Source organism: Equus caballus, chromosome 23 (genome assembly GCF_041296265.1).
Source record: "Equus caballus isolate H_3958 breed thoroughbred chromosome 23, TB-T2T, whole genome shotgun sequence".
Classification (NCBI taxonomy): domain Eukaryota; kingdom Metazoa; phylum Chordata; class Mammalia; order Perissodactyla; family Equidae; genus Equus; species Equus caballus.
In genome coordinates, this window is record NC_091706.1 from 10,032,317 (window position 1) to 10,050,678 (window position 18,362).

Sequence of the window (18,362 nt, forward strand, 5' to 3'; positions counted from 1 at the left end):
AGGCTACTGTATATCTGTTGTTGTTGGATGAAGTATGCTGTAAATGTCAATAAGATCCAGTTCATTAATGGCGCTGTTCAGTTCAACTATGCCCTTTAATGATTTTCTGCTTTTGAAATCCGTCAATAACTTACAGAGTTACGTTGAAATCTCCAAATATAATGGTGGATTCATCTATTTCTCCTTGCAGTTCTATCAGTATTTGCCTCACATATTTTAATGTATTTTAGACATATACACATTAAAATTGTATCTCTTCTTGGAGAACTTATCCTGTTTATCTTTATGTAATTGCCCCCATTTATCACTGGTTTTCTTTCCTCTGAAGTCAGTTATGTAGGAACTTAATAGACCTACCCAGCTTTCTTTTGATTAGGATATTCCTGCCCCATGCACCACCTGCATTGCTATTCCCAGGTTATCTAAGAGTGCTGGCTGCACTGTGGCTAGGGGCTCTGGGTTCAAGGATGACACTGTTTCTGCCAAGGGCCAGGGATCTGGCAACTTGTACGCTGCCCCTACTGCTGGTAGAGCTGATGTCTGGCGTGCCACCACTAACTAGGGGCTGGGTCACTGGTTCTGCTGTAGTTCCTGAAGCCTCTGCTCACAGGTTTCACCTGCCACCACTGAGGGGTTAGCATGACACAGTTTGTAACATCTAATTAGTTTTAATCTATTTGTATTTATATTTAAATTGGGTTTATTGTTAAAATGCATAAATGTGTGTGTGTGTGTTTTATCTACTCTGACCCTATCTGTCTTTTAACTGGTGCATGTAGATCATTGGCACTTAAAGTGATTATTCCTGTAGTTGGATTAGTATCTATCATATTTGTAACTGTTTTCTATTCTTTGGTGTTGTTTGACTTGTTTTGTGTAGCTCTCTTTTAATGCCTTTTCTAGTTTTAATTGAGCATTTTACCTTATTTCACTTTTTCTCTTCTCTTAGTGTATCAAAGATACTTTTATAAAACATTGTTCCTTCAATTCCTCCCACCAATTTCTTATCTTGTTGTTATCATCTAGTTTGTGTGTCCATAAGGTATAATCACTTAATAAATTTTTTGCTATTATTATTTTGGACAAACTGGTACCTGTTAGATAATTTGAGAATAAAAAAAGAAAGAGTTTTTGTTTTAATTTATTAATTGCTTAATATTCTTCCTTCCTTTATTCAAATCTACATCTCTGACCTATGGCATTGTCTTTCTCTCTAAGTAACAATTTTCTAACATTTCTTACAAGGCAAGTCTACAGTCAATAAGTTCCCTCAATTTTTGTTTGTTTAAGAAAATCTTTATTTCTCCTTCACTTTTAAATACAATTTTGCTGTATACAGAATTCTAAGTGAGTGTTTTTTTCCAACACTTTAAATATTTAACTCTATTCTTATTTCTGAAGAGAAATCCAACTTAATTTTTTCCTTGCTCCTCTGTTTTTAAGGTCTTTTATCTCTTTTTGTCTTCTTTCTAGATTTTATCTTTATCCTTGATTTTTCAGAAGTTTGAGGGTAATAGACCTGATATACAAAATTTCTTTTTGTATTTATATTGCTTGATGTTCTCTGATTCATATATATATATATATATATGACTTGTCAGGCATTAATGTTGGAAAATTCTCAACATTATTAAAATATTTCTTTCACTTCTTTGTCTCACTTTTATCATTCTGGTATTCTCATTATATTTATCTTATGATTTTTGTAATTCTCCCATAGTACTTGGGTATTCCCTTCTGTCTTTTTCCTTCTTTTGCTCTTTGCATTTAAGTTTTATAACTTTCTGTTGACATAGCCTCAAGCTCAGAGATTCCTTCCTAAGCTGTGTCTGGTCTACTGATAAGAGCATGATAAGCATTCTTTGTTTCTTTTACAGTGTTCTGATTTTTAGCTTTTTCTTTTGAGTCTTTACTTGAGTTTCCATAACTTGGCTTATGTTACTCATCTTATCTTGAACATTGCCACTTTTTTTCCATTACAGCCTTTAGCATAATTTTACAGTAATTTTAAATTGTAAGTCTGATATTTCCAAAATTTTGGCATATTTATGTCTGTTTCTGGTACTTCCTTTTTCTCGCCAGGTTGTTTTTAGATTCTTCAAATGCCTTGGAATTTTTATTGAAATTTGGCTTGTTAGTTTCCCATGGTTGCTGTAATGAAGTACCACAAAATAAGTCGCTTAAACAACAAAAATTGTCTCAAAGTTCTTGAGGCTAGCTGTCTGAGATCAAGATGAAATAGAGTTGCTTCCTTCTTTGGGCTGTGAGGTAGAAATGTGTTCCATACATCTTTCCTAGCTTCTGTGATTTACTAGAAATTTCTGGCTTTCCTTGGCTTGTAGAATAATAGCCTAGATGTCAGCCTTTATCTTAACATGACATTTTCTCTGTGTTTTTAATCTGTATCCAAATTCCCCCTTTTTATAATAACACCATTAATATTGGATTAAGTCCCCACCCAACTTCAGTATGACATTATCACAATTTATATATGCAATAATCCTATTTTCAGATAAATTCACATTTTGAGATAGTATGGGATTAGGATTGTAATCTGCACTTACACTAAAGACCTATTTATGTGGTTGAATGATGTGGGGGAAAGGAATGTCTTCTAAGGCCCCATGATTATAGGCTTCTAAGGTCTGATGATAATAGGCTTAATCTTTTAACCAGCCTGTGTCCCTGGTCTGTGACCTTCACAAGTAATTCCTAGCTTTCTCCACCATCTAGATGAAACAAGAAGGCTAGAAGGGATTAATGTTGGGTATTTCCATTCCCCTGGATTGATAAGGCTGTGGTAATATCTAAGTAGGTCAGGCTCTGATAAATAGTTTCCACTGAGAACAGGCCTTTGTTAAGGAGAGCGGTGAGCTCTGGGAATATTTCAAATGGTTATATTTCTCCTCCCCCTTCCAGAAACGCATGGAAATTTGTCTTTAGTCTTCATATGGATTACATGATGGGACTTCTTGAATTAAAACTCATAAATGCATGGAGGTTTCCCTAAGGATGGGCCCCACCAGAGCTTTTATTTCTTAAGTTAGCCCATGAGAGTTTCCAGCAATATATCAATTCTACTTTAAGTTTTTCTACTGGTAGTGTCTCCAGCTTTTGGCTGCTGATCCTGGGCTTCTGCTCCCAGAAGTTGGAAGTCTCTTTATCCTGTGCGTCTCCAATTATCAAGGCAGCCACTTTTCCTGGGATTTGAATGCTCTGATGGGTCTAAAGAAAATGACTTTCAGTTTCTTTAGCTTTTTCCTTATTGTGAGGAAGGAATGATTACCTCCAAGCTATTCACAAGTTTAACCAGAAATTGAAATTCTCAATAAATTATTTCTATGAATAAATGAATCACATTTATTATTATTGATATAATATATATATCATTAGTTTTCACAGTCTTTTATGCTTTTCTCTATGTTTTTGTTCTGTGGCATTGTATATTTCTCTTCTGTGATCATTTTTACCAAAATGAGACCAATGTGATGAAATTAGTTGTAATAACCACTAACACTAACAAGATAACATCCTGACAATTTGAAGGTTCCTATGCTGCTAAATAGAAAGAATCCTGCCTGAAACTGACAAACCTGGGTTCCTGAGAAACCAAGAGGAAAAATACTTTCAGGCTTCTAGCGACAGACACCAAAGCCAAGATTAATCAAAGTTCTGCTGTATATGACAATACTCATTTTCTCCTTACATGATCAACTGGAGATAATCAACACTGTGTTCCACTGAGCCTCATATTAAAAGCATTTTTGTAATTCTATAATTGAACCAAAGATTTGGAAATAGAAGTATCTAGACAAGTTAGGATATAAGAGGAGGGATAGCACTGTCCTCTAACTCAAGGTTTCACAAAATGGAAGCAGGGAACCCAGCATATCCCTCAACTTCTCTACACATGCTTGCAGGAGAAACCAACTTTAATATAGGTTGGTCTTTTTCATCTTCCCAAGAAACTCTTTCTCATTCACTTCACTGTCTCCATCCCAATAGGCTTCATCATTCATTTCCTATAGCTCTTCATCAGTGAGGTTTCCTCTAACTAGTTTGCCATGTGATTTACTTATTTGAAAAAGATCTTCTGGGTTTTTATCATCATCAAAGACCTGAAAGCTATCAGGATTTCTTCTTTGGTGTCTTTCTTGGCCTTCTTCTGAATCACCATGGCTGAGAAGTCATTGAAGCTGATCTTCCCTATGCCTCCCTTGTTCACTTCAGGCATCATATTCTTTATCTCCTCCTTCCTGGGTACAGAGCCAAGTGCTCTCATGACCACCTTCAGCTCCTTCATTCCATGATCCCACTTCCATAAGCATGGAAGAGGTCAAATGCTTCATGAACTTCTTGCTTCTTATCTTCAATGAGTTCAGGCTGAGGACCCACCATTCTTTTCTGTTTTGCAAGGCCATGTTTGGCATTTTTTTTCTTTTTTCCTTTTGTGTAACTCCAGGTTTTATTTCCTATGTGATTTTTAAATTTATTATTAATTGGGGTAAAATTGGTATATGCTATTATATAAGTTTCAGGTGTGCAAAATTCGACATCTGTATACACTACAAACTGATCTCTACCAAAAGTCAAGTTACCATCCATCACATTACAATTGACACCCTTTACCTGTTTCACCCACCTCCCAAACCCATTTCCCTCTAGAATCACCAAGCTGTATTCTGTAATTATGACTTTCCATTTGTGTTGTTTTGTTTTTAAAAGAAGTCTACACATGTGTGAAGTCATATGATATTTGTCTTTTTATATCTGATTTATTTTACTTAGCATAATACCCGCAGGGTCCATCCATGTGGTCACAAATGGCAAGACTTCATCATTTTTTTTAATGGCTGAGTAGCATTCTGTTGTGTCTATGTAAATATACTACATCTTCTTTATCCATTCATCCATACATGAAGACTTCGGTTGTTTCTGCATCTTGGCTGTTGTAAATAACGCTGCAATGATCATAGGAGTGCATATATCTTTTTGAGGTGGTGTTTTCATGTTTTTTGGTTAAATACCCAGAATTGGGATGGCCAAATCATATGGTAGTTCTATTCTTAAATTTTTTTGATAAATCTCCATACTGTTTCCATAGTGGCTATACCAATTTACATTTCCGCCAATAGTGCACAAGGGTTCCCTTTTCTCCACATCCTCTCCCACACTTGTCATGTCTTGTCTTTTTGATAATAGCCATTCTAACAAGTAGGAGGTGATGTCTCATTGTGGTTTTGATGTGCATCTTCCTAATAGTGATGTTGAACCTCTTTTCATATGCCTCTTCTCCATCTGTATATCTTCTTCGAAAAATGTCTATGTAGTTCCCCTACCCACTTTTTAATTGAACTGTGTCTTTTTTGTTATTGGGTTTTATGAGTTCTTTATATAATTTGGATTTTAACCCCTTGTCAGAAATATGATTTGGAAATATCTTTTCCTATTCAGTAGATTGCTTTTTCATTTTGATGACAGTTTCATTCACTGTGCAGACGCTTTTTAGTTTGATGTAATTTCATTTGTTTATTTTTGCTTTTGTTTCCCTTGTCTTTGAAGTCAGATTGACAAAATCATTACTAACAGCTATGTCAAAGAGTGTACAGCCTAGGTTTTTCCCTAGGAATTTAATGGTTTCAGGTCTTATGGTCAAGTCTTTACTTCATTTTGCGTTCATTGTTGTATATGATGTAAGATAGTGGTCTTGTTTCATTCTTTTTCATGTGCCTGTCCAGTTTCCCCAACACTATTTGTTGAAGATACTGTCCTTTCTCCTTTCTCTAAGTTCTTGTCTCATGTGTCATGACTAAATTGCCCATATGTGTGTGGGTTTATTTCTTGCCTCTTAATTCTGTTCCATTGATCTGTGTGTCTGTTTTCATGCCAATAACGTACCGTTTGATTACTATAGCTATGTAATATATTTTGAATTCAAGGAGTATGATACCTCCAGCTTTGTTCTTTCTCAAGATTGCTTTGCCTATTAGGGGTATTTTGTGGTTCCAGACAAATTTTAGAATTATTTGTTCTGGTTCTGTGAAAATGTCATTAAAATTTTGATAGGTAATGCTTTGGATAGTATGGGCATTTTAACAATATTAATTATTTAAATCAATGAGCATGGAATATCCTTCCATTTATTTGTGCCTTGTTAAGTTTCTTTCATCATTGCCTTAAAGTTTTCAGTATATAGATCTTTAACCTCCTTGGTTAAATTTATCATTAGGTATATTATACTTTTTGATGCAGGTGTAAATGGGATTGTTTTCTTATTTTCTCTTTCTTTTTGTTTGTTATTAGTGTATAGAAATGCAATAGATTTCTGTATCTTGATTTCGTATCTCGTAACTGTATTGAATTTATTTACTAAGTCCAACAGCGTTTTGGTGGACTCTATAGGGCTTTCTATACATAACATCATGCCATCTTCAAATAATAACATTTTTAATTCTTTCTTTTCTGATTTGGATGCTTTTGATTTCTTTTTCTTGCCTCATTGCTCTGACTCGGACATCTAATTTCATGTTGAATAATAGTGGTGAGAGTCACAATCTTTGTCTTGTCCCTGATCTTAGAAGAAAAACTTTTATCTTTTCACTGTTAAGTGTAATGTTACTTGTGTGCTTGTGATATACAATCTTTATTATGCTGATATATGTTGTCTCTATATCCACTTTGTTGAGATTTTGTACCATAAATGGATGTTGCATTTTGTCAAATGATTTTTCTGCATCTATTGAGATGGTCATATGATTTATTTTCTTCATTGTGTTAATGTGGTGTATTCCACTCATTAATCTATGGATATTCTACCATCCGTGTGTCCATGAACTAAATCTCAATTTATCATGTTGTATGACTTTTAATGTATTGTTAAGTTTGTTTTGCTAATATTTTGTTGAGGAGTTTTGCGTCTTTGTTCATCCAAGATATTGGCCTCTAATTTTCTTTGTTGTGGTATACTTGTCTAGTTTTGGTATTAGGGTAATGCTGGCCTTGTAAAATGAGTTTGGGAACCTTTACCACAATTCAATTTTTTGGAAGAATTAGAGAAGGGTAGGTAGTAAATCTTTGAATGTTTGGTAGAATTCACCGATGAAGACATCTGCTCCGGGACTTTTGTTTTTGAGGTTTTTAATTCCTGGGTCAGTCACCTTACTAGTAGTTGGTCTATTCATATTTTCTTTTTCTGCGTGATTCAGTCTTGGAAGGTTGCTATTTTCTATGAATTTATCCATTTCTTCTAGGTTGTTCATCTTGTTGGCATACAATTCAGTTTCTTATGATGTTTTCAGGTATAAGTTGTAATTTCTCTTTTATTTCTGATTTTTTTGAGCCTTTTTTTTCTTGGTGACCCTCACCAAAGATTCATCATTTTTTTTTTTTCCCAAAGAACCGGCTCTTAGTTTCATTGATCTTTTCTTTTTTTCTGTTTTTTTTTCTTTTGGTTTTGACACATTATCTTTTATTTTGTATTTATTTATTTTTCGGATGTACAGTGTAATGTGTCTTGAATTCTGTGTAGATTACATCATGCTCACCACCCAAAGACCAATTGCAATTCATCACCACACTCATGTGCCTAATCACCCCTTTCACCCTCCTCCATCACCCCATCTCCTTTGATCCAGGCTCCATTGATACGTGTCTGTTTGTCACTGTTTTCATCTTCTACTCATGAATGAGATCATATTGTACTTGACTTTCTCCCTCTGACTTATTTCATTTTGCATAATACCCTCAGCTTCTGTCCATGACGACAGAAATAACCGGATTTCATCATTTCTTATGGCTTAGTAGTATTCCATTGTGTATATATAGCACATCCTCTTTATCATCTGTCCCTTGATGGGTACCTAGGTTGCTTCCAAGCCTTGGCTATTTTATTTATAATGTTATGATGAACATAGGGGTGCATATATCTTTATACCTTTGTGTGAATAGCTGGATCATATGGTAGTTCTATTCTTAATTTTCTGAGGATACTCGATGGTGCAGCTTCTATGGAAAGCAGTCTATGTAAAGGTTTCTGAACTTTGTTTATCTTTTCAAAGAACCAACTCTGGTTTTCATTGATTGTTTCTATTGATTTTTTAGTCTCTATTTCATTTATTTCTGCTGTGATTTTTATTATTTCCTCCCTTTTGCTGATTTTGGGCTTTGTTTGCTCTTCTCCACTTTCTTTAGGTGCACTGTGAGATTGTTTATTTGAGATTTTTTTTCGTTTGTTGCAGTAGGCTTGAATTGCTATAAACGTCCCTTTTAGAACTGCTTTGCTGTATTCTGTAGATTTTGGTATGTCATATTTTCATTATCACTTGTCTCCAGTTTTTTTTTTATTTCTCCTTTGATATCCTCATTGACTGAGTCACAGTTAGCAGCATTTTGTTTAATCTCCGCATTTGCATGGCTTTTCTGACTTTCTGTAGTTAATTTCTAGTGTCATGCCTTTGTGTTTAGAAAAGATGCTTCATATTATTTTGATCTTCTTAAATTAATTGATACTTGTTTTGTGGCCTAATATGTGATAAATCCTGAAGAATGTTCCATGTGAATTTGCAAAGAGTGTATATTTTATGGTTTTCGGATGGAATGTTCTCTGCATATCTCCTAAGTCCATCTAGTCTAATGTGTCATTTAAGGCCAATGTTTCTTTATTGATCTTCTGTTTGGATGATCTATCTATTGGTGTAAGTGGATTGTTAAAGTCTCCTACTATTATTGTGTTACTGTCTATTTCTCCTTTTATTTCTGTTAATAATTGCTTTATATATTTAGGTGCTCCTGTTTTGGGTGCATGGATATTTACAAGTGTTACATCCTCTTGTTGGATTGTTCCCTCTATCATTATGTAGTGCTCTTCTTTGCCTCTGGTGACAGCTTTTGTTTTAAAGCCTATTTTGTCTAATATAAATATTGCTACCCCACCTTTCTAGCCATTGCCATTTTCATGCAGTATCTTTTTTCATTCCTTCACTTTCAGTTTGTGAGTGTCTTTCACTCTGAAGTGAGTTTCTTGTATGCAGCATATATATGGGTCTTGTTTTTTTATCCAATCAGCCACCCCTTGCCTTTTGATTGGAGAATTTAGTCCATTGACATTTAAAGTTGCTATTGATAAATATGTATTTATTGCAATTTTGATACGTGTTTTTTCTGGCTGTTTTCATAGTTCTTGTCTATTCCTTTCTTCTTCTCTTGCTCTCTTCCCATGTGGTTTGTTGGCTTTCTTTGGTAATATGTCTGATTTCCTTTCTCTTACTTACTTGTTTATTTATAATAAGTTTCTGGTTTCTGATTATCATGAGGTTCATATATAATATTCTACATATATAGCAATCCATATTGAGTAGATAATCTCTTTAGCGCCACTGGCTGCAAGGTCTAATAGCACACCTCTGTTCCAGTTTGCATTTTAATTGGGTATGTACCCAGTGTAGCTGGTTCCTAGACTCAGGGCTTATAATTGCTGTAGGCTTCAGGCCTAAAAGGATGTTGTCAGCTCTCTTAGGATTGCAGGTGAGTGGGGCTGGTCCCAGGCATGGGAGCACCCAATTGTTTCAGGCTTTGGAGGTGAGGCCAATGTCCTTGTGGCTTTTTGTGAAGAATAGGTTTTCTGCCACTGATATGCCCCACCCCCCAACAAGCCCACACACTGTCTCCTGGCCCATGCACACTTCCTGACCCCTTGAAGAGTACCCACTCACCCCACTTCAGAGGCCCTCACCTCTTCAATGCCCCCCACAGTTCACTTGGTCCTCACACAGGCCTTACTTCACAGTGGTGGACACACTCACCTCTCTGCAGAGGATCCAGGCACCTAGTCTATGCAGACTAACAAGTAGCCTGAGGGCTTGCTGTTGGGTGGAGTAAGTCCCTATGGTAGGCTGCCTGCCCTGCCTGAGCAGGATTAAATCAGCACTCTACTGAGAGGGGAAGACCCCTTTTCTAACAGGCCATGGGAATAACTCCAATGGTGTCTGCCAGCATCTGAGTCAGCACGCCTGTACTAGGTGACAACAATGGCCACCATCAATGTCTCAGTCTTCCGAGAGGTCTCAACTCTCACTGAGATGTACCCAGATCCTACCAGGTGAGTCTCTTTTCACCAAAGGTTGGTGTACCTTTCTGTCTGGTGTTCATAGATTTGCTCTCTGAGATGGGTGAATTTGTGTGTGGGCCCTCTTTTCAGCTTACATTCGATAGCTTTTATGGGGGTATTCCCTTTGCAGATAACAGCCAGCGAAGCCAGATAGTATGAGACTCAGTTGTGCTGAGTCTGAAGGATGCATATAGTGGTAACATGCCCCTGCTAAGGACCCAACTTCTCCATGGAGGGCTGTGTACCTTAGGGTGGCTCCCAGCTAGCTAGCTGTGTAGCTTTGTGGCTCATGAAGGCAGTATTTTTCTCTCTAGAAGGAATTTATGGCTCTTATGCCACTGTCAGGACTCTACCTTGTTGTTGGAGTCCATTTTATCCAGTTTCCAGTTCTCTGGGATAATTTTTCCAAGAATAGTTGTAACCTGGTTGTGTTCCTGGAATGAGATGAGTTCAGGGTCCCCCTACACTGTGAGCTTGATGAGATCATTGATCTTTTCTACCATCTTTTTAGTCTTTATGTTGTTTATTTCTGCTCTGACCTTTATTATTTCCTTTTTGGTATTAACTCTGGGATTCATTTCTTATTCTTTTTCTAGTTTCTTTAAGTGTAAAGTTAAATTGTTTATTTAATATTTCTCTCATTTCCTGAGGTAGGCCTGTATTGCTTTGAACTTTCCTCTTAGAACCAAGTTTGTACCAGCTCCACTCTCCCTGTTCCCTCTTTGGGGACATCATAAGGTTGTAGGTCTTCTTCCAAATCTGCAAAGCCAGGGTGAGTGCTGAGATCTTTCTATTTGTTTTCCTTAAGTCATTGGTGTGAAATATTCCAGATTATGTATCTTTTTTCAACATGGCTGAGTACAGCCAGCTGTTGATATGTGCTTGTGCATAATCTGCAGAGGCTTTACACTGCTGTCTGCATGGGCAGGTGGGACAGTGGCTACAGGCTCTGCTGGACACATGGAGTGTTGGGAGCAGCCATGCACTGGTTGAGGGGGTCCACATATGATGCATCCTATGAAGTTCATGCGTGGGCCTACTGGTGGAGTCCATAGGGTGTATAGTAGAAGTCACTGCCATTTGTTAAGTTCTGCACCCAGTTGCTGTAAGTTCGCTCCTTTTTCTTCTCCTTTCTTCCCCAGAGTAATGAACCATGCTGATCCTCTCAGTGTTTTGTTTGGCTGAGAAATAAGTGAGACTTTTTGTTAGTATCCTGCATAGCTGGCACTAATTACCATCTCATTTTTCCCTGTGGGAGAAATCACAGAGTAAGGGATCTTTCTTGGCATTGAACTCTGCTATCTTATGAAAGGGGTGATACAGGCAGTAAAAATGTCCCTTTCACTCTTGTCATGCACCTATTTTTACATTTATTTGCTCTAACACTGTGCCAGTATCTCTCCTCTGGTCCCCTGGACTCTCACAGTGGCATTGTCATCCATGGGAAGTTGTCAAAATCAGTGATTCTGTAGAGGGATGAGGAATGAAAACTCCTATTCTGCCATCTGTTTGACACCATTCTCATATTCCATTTGTCTTTTTGCTTTCTTTGTCCTTAATGGAGACAGACTCCCTTATGGTGATGTTCTATGACTTCTATGTGACTATCTTCTTCTCTCTGCACTATAAGGTCATCATGAAGACAGGCAACTGCATCAAGATGGCCACTTACTCTTGGTTCAGTGGTGTTGTTACTGGAATCCTGAAAACAGACTCAATACTTTCCTTGCTCCTCGAGGTATAAAATCTGGTGCATCAATTCTGCAAAATCCTCTAGTTACTTAGACTTTCTTGTTCAAATGGGGTCTGAGCTGTTGCCATTGCCTCTTCCTTGAGCTTAGTCTGTTTTATCTCTATTTTCTCTTACATTTTTCCATAGTCTCTGCTGTCTGAAGATCCCATCTGCTAAGGGTCAGTCCAAAGCCTTCTCCACCTTTGTTTCTCACCTAGTCATCCTGAGTCTTTTCCCTTGTTGCTGCTGTGGTGACCTAATTAAGTCAGCAACATCTGTTCCCTCTCCACCTGCTGATATCTGTATTCTATACAGTAGTTCCCCCAACCCTGAATCTTATTACCCACAATCTAAGGACAAAAACATAAAGGCTGTTCTGTAGAGTTATTTAAAGACTATATATGTTGATTCTATCCCTAAATGAGTTAAAGCTAAGTGAATACAATTGGATTTCTGGATGTACTACCTCTTTAATTTCAATGCAAAAGTATCTTATTCTATGAATCCTTTTGTAATTTTCTTAACACTATTATTTGTTCCACAATTTCCCTTGTTTGTGTTCCAATTATCACAATTCTCCCCAAGTTCGATTTTTTCTCTAATTTACCTATTATTCACACTTCCTCCAATTCAATTGACTCTCTAATTATTTGTTATCTTCAGTTACTTTCACATAACATCAAATAAAAAACAAGTATAAACAAAATTTTCAATACTAGAAATCATACAGTGCATTGACCTTGATGACCTTATTCATTTATTCGTTCATCAAATATTTATTGACTAACTACCAGGGATTATTCAAGGTTCTTTAGATATATCAGGAAACAAAACATGCAAGATCCCTCACCATGGTGAGCTGACATTCTATAAGGGTGAGACAGACAGAAACTAATTTAAACATTATGTTAAAATGATAAGTAGCATAGAAAAACACAGAATGTAAAATTTGCAAGAGAAAGTGTTTTGTATTTTCTTAGAGTATTGCACTTTTAAAAAAGTAAGCTTTCCAAACAAGGTGAGATTTGAACAGAGAATTGAAGGAAGGGAAGTAGTTGGCTGTACAGACACCTGTGGAGAAGGCACTCTGGGCAAAGAGATCAGTCAGACCAAAGCTTTAAGTTTTGTCATTCTTGGTCTGTTTGAGGAAAGCAAGGCAGTTTGTATAAAAGTTGTGAACTGATAAAGAGTGAGAACAGTAGGAGTTCAGGTCTAAAAAGAAATAAGCAAATTAGACTCAATTTATCAAGGGTTTGTAGGCCATTATAAGAAATATGATTGAAACATGGTGTCTATGGTGGGCTGTGAGCAGAGGATAAATTTCTTGTCTAGGTTTGAGTAGATTATACTGGCTATGTGGTTGGCAATAGATTTAAGGAGTTAACCATCTAGAGTCTGAAAATATGGAGTTCCTATCATGTAAACTGATTGGGGAAAGTTTGTTAGGTGGACCCAATAGGGATCCTAATCTTGGAATATTGACTATTGGAATCTTGAAATTTTGTTAGTCACTCCAATGCAGACATTAATCTGGTGGTTGGATATACACAGCTGTATTTAGAAGAAATAGTTTAGAATTAAATTCAAGAGTTGATGACATAGAGAGACCAAAGATATAGAGAAATCAAAGAAAGTATATGAGATTACTGAAACTCAATCTCCAAATAAAAAAAGAGAAAACTTTAAACTCTGTGAAGCTCCATTGTTAAAAATCGAGGACTATCTGGCTCCCAGAAGGGAAGGGGGCTGAGGGGTGGAAGAAAGGGGTAAAGGGGCACATATATATGGTGATGGATAGAAATTAGACTACTGGTGGTTAGCATGATGCAGTCTATACAGAAATTGATGAATAATGACGTACACCCAAAATTCCAATATGTTATAAACTATTATTATCTCAATGAAATAAGTGAAAAATTGGGGAGTAGAAGATAAGTTTGCTTGAGAAAAAAGAGCCACACATAAGGATAAAGAAAAACACCCCAAAAAAGTGCTATTTAAGGCAGCCATAAACCACATCAAAGAGCTGGGAGTTGTGGATCTTCCAAATGTTGCTGGTAGTATGAAAAATTGATGTTTTGTTATAAAATTAAAAGTCCTTAGTAGACTTATCAAGAGTGGTTTTTGAGGATGTGGTGGGGCCAATGACCAAATTAATTGGGCTTAATAGAGAATAGAAAAAAAACAAATTGGAGATAGTGAGTAGCACAATATTAAAAAGAATGTCTGTAATATGTACGTGATAAATTGGATGACAGGGTAAGATAAAATGAGATCAAAAAACAATTTCTTCAGGTTGAGAGAAAAGTATATGCTTTATGTTCTGGGGGAAGTAGTCTAGAGAAAGAAAAGGAAAATTCTTATACAGGAAAGAGTGGAGCAAAGCTTTAAAAATATCCCTGCATAGATAAGGTGAGTGGGAATATAAATTATATGGGGAAAAGTTGACCTTGCGTTGCACCATTCACAATGTCTCCACATTGACAGAGGAGAACATGGAGGAGATATGGAAATTTGCAGATGAGTCGGTGACAGTAATGCAGACCTGGAAGACTTCTTCTGTACTTTAATATCATTATTGAAATAGGAAATGTCATCATATGAGAGCAATGTGGAAATAGGAGGCAGTCAAGGATTCATAAAAAACTAAAATGGCATGGAACAGTCATTTAGAAAGAGAGACAATGAAAGGACAGTAGACGAGTAATACTAAACTTCAGAATACACATTCTATTCAAATGCACGTGGAACACTCTTCAGGACTGAACACATATTAGACCACAAAACAAGTCTCAATAAATTTAAGAAGATGGAATAATACCAAGCATCTTTTCTTACCACAAAGGTATGAAACTAGAAGTCAACTACAGGAAGAAAATCAGAAAACCCACGAAAATGGGGAGATTAAACAAAAAGCTACTGAACAATGATTGGGTCAATGAAGAAATCAAAGGAGAAATAAAAAAAAGACCTGGTGACAAGTGAAAATGAAAATATGACACACCAAAATCTATAGCATATAGCAAAAGCGGTTCTAAGAGTGAAGTTTATAGCAATTCAGGCATACCTCAGCAAACAAGAAAAATCCCAAATAAATAATCTAACAGTACACCTAAAGAAACTAGAAAAAGAAGACCAAACAAAGCATCATATCAGTAGAAGCAAGGAAGTAATAAATATAAGAGCAGAAATAAATGAAATAGTGACTAAAAAATATAAAAATGTCAATGAAACTAAGTGCTGTTTCTTTGAAATGTAAAGCAAAATTGACAAACCTTTAGCTAGACACACCAAGAAACAAAGAGAGAAGGAACAAATACATAAAATCACAAACTGAAGGGGAGAAATTACAGTGGAAACCTCAGAAATACAAAAGATTATAAGAAACAGACTAGCATGAAAAGCTATAAGCCAACAAATTGGACAATCTAGAAGAAATGGATAAATTCTTAGAATCATACAACCTTCCAAAATTAAATCAAGAAGAAATGGTGAATCTGAATAGACCAATCACCAGTAAGGAGATTGAAACAGTAATCAAAAACCTCCCCAAAAATAAAAGTCAAGCACTGGACGGCTTCCCTGGTGAAGTCTACCAAACATTCAAAGAAGACTTAATACCTATCCTTCTCAAAATCTTCCAAAAAATTGAAGAGGAAGGGAAGCCTCTGAAATTGTTCTACAAAGCCACCATAACTCTGATACCAAAGACAGAAAAGGACAAAACCAAAAAAAAAAAAAATTACAGGCCAATATCACTGATGAACATCAATGAAAAAATCAACAAAATACTAACAAATTGAATACAATAATACAGTAAAAAGAGCAGACACCCTGACCAAGTCGGTTTTATTCCAGGGATGCAAGAATGGATCCACAAATCAACCAATGTTTTACACCACATTGACAAAATGAAGGAAAAATTCGTATGATCATCTCAATAGATGCAGAGAAAACATTTGGCAAGGTAGAACATCCATTTATGATAAAGACTCTGAATAAAATGGATATGGAAGGAAAGTGCCTCAAAATAATAAAGGTCATATATGACAAACTCACAGTTAATATCGTTCTCAATAGAAGAAAACCTGAAAGCTATCCCTCTAAGAACAGGAACCAGACAAGGATGCCCACTTTCATAGCTCTTATTTAACATAGTATTGGATGTCTTAGCCAGAACAATCAGGCAAGGAAAAGAAATAAAAGGGATCCTAACTGGAAGTGAAGAAGTGAAACTGTCACAATTTGTGGATGACTTGATTTTATATATAGTAAACCCTAAAGAATCCACTAAAAAATTTTAGAAATAATACATGAATACAGTCAAGTTGCAGGATACAAAATCAACATTCAAAAGTCAGTTGTATTTCTATACACTAACAATGAAGTAGCAGAAAGAGAAATTAAAAATACAATCCCGTTTACAATTGCAACCAAAAAAATAAAATATTGAAGAATAAACTTAACCAAAGAGGTGAAAATCTGTACACTGAAAACTATTAAACATTCTTGAAAGAAATAGAAGATATTCCATGCTGTGGGATTGGAAGAAATAACATAGTTAAATTTTCCGTACTTCCTAAAGCAACCAACAGATTCAATGCAATCCTTATCAAAGTTCCAATAACACTTTCAGAGAAATAGAGCAAAGAATCCTAGAATTTATATGGAACAACAAACGACCCTAAATAGCCAAAGGAATCCTAAGAAAAAAGAACAAAGCTGGAGGTATCACACTCCCTGATTTCAAAATATACTACAAAGCTATAGTAACCAAAACAGCATGGTACTGGCACAGAAACAGATAAACAGATGAGTGGAACACAATTGAGAGCCCAGAAATGAACCCACATATCTATGGACAGCTAATTTTTGACAAGGGAGCCAAGGACATCCAATGGAGAAAGGAAAGTCTCCAATAAATAAATGGTGCTGGGAAAACTATAGTGTGAAATGTAATTTTCTATCATTTAATTTAGCAAAACTCTAAGGTTTCCAGTTTCCAAAAAGATTTTGGGAGTTGTTTTTCAAGTATACAGACGATAAAATATAATTATTGCACTCAAAAACCCATTTTCATCTATCTAAATCATTTCTTCCCAACAATTAGATTTAAATTACTCAAAAAAGCTTCAAGTGACATTAAAGTACTTGGCCATCATCTTAAGGTGTTTTAAGTACACACATCATAACACATAATTATTTTTAAAAAGTTTCCCCCAAAACTTTTGTCACTTTTACATCTATTTAGTTTACCTGTTCTCAACAATTATATTTAGATCATCTACAAAAACCTCATGAGACATTAAACAAAATCAGCTATTACTGTATTACTTTTGCTGACACATTTTGTAACAAACATTACAAGTCTGCTTCATAACCAGTGATGATAACGCTGAGGATATGTCTTTTAAATTAAACCGGTAAACTTAATAAACTCTAATTTACCAAAAATCATTTTATATCATGTTAAATAACTTTGTCTTTTAGAAGTTTCTGCATATTAATCAAAGACTGCATTTCATTATGAGAGATTTTGAATCCTCTCTTTTAAGGGTAACACTTAAGATAGACTCATGTGAAACAAGTTCCCCAGAATGACCATTACATTTCCAAGTTATTTCAGAAGTTTACTTATTTTCATTTGCTTACATTTAGATCAGGAATTTCAGTGGAGTTGAAGTGGGGAAACTCAGCAAAAGGAGAGAGGAGCAGCAGATTCAGGTTTGGCTGCAGGCCTGTTTAATTATTTTCTTTTAAAGAGGCAGAAAAGTACTTCTGATTTCATTTAGAAGCCTGAAACTACTAAAATATCCTTGACATTGATTATTTAACTTTGTAACTGTCTTTCTCCAATTCTATATGTAAATACACCAGTTAGGGTAAACTGAAATTGTTCCATTTTGGCCATTTTAAAGTGTGATCTCCTCTAGCATGTTTAATTAACATTGCTTAAAGAGTGGATTTAGATGCTCTTACTATATTGGTTAGGGGAAACATTCCCCAGCGAAACGCAATGTTTATCCACATGACATAATTTATAATACAATCAGACAAGAGAGATGCAATTATTTTACATACAACCCATTTAAATATGCTAAATTTAACAAACCTTTATTTTCGTTTTATCAATTCTTATACCTATAATTATAACATATTAGAATCTTGTTAGCATGTTTGGGTATTACAATACTGTGTAGGGAAACATTTCCAGCTAGATGTAACATCTATTTGCAAAAAACATTCTGGTAAAGTTGACATAATGTCTTAACATAATATGAGCTTAAACACGTTAATATTTACAGTTTTACCAAAGTTAGCATTCCAGCTGTTGCCCCAAACAATTGTTGGTGAGGTTTCTCATTGTGATTTCTGCCTTCTGGCTTTATAACTTTTCTTTAAATTTGGGTGAATAGAACAGCCCTGTCTGAGGTCCTTTAATGTGGGGTGGAGAAGTAGGGGATCCCTTTAGCCCACTGAACCTCACATAGTGTTTTATTAAAACATTTATTTTAGAGGGGGCAG

The 18,362-nt window shown here is 35.7% G+C and overlaps 2 pseudogenes; one reads left to right on the forward strand and one right to left on the reverse strand.

The window, feature by feature from the left end:
• Positions 1 to 3,932: 3,932 nt before the first annotated feature.
• LOC100061963 (centrin-1-like) lies at positions 3,933 to 7,259 on the reverse strand (annotated as a pseudogene).
• OR14AF1BP (olfactory receptor family 14 subfamily AF member 1B, pseudogene) lies at positions 11,664 to 12,205 on the forward strand (annotated as a pseudogene).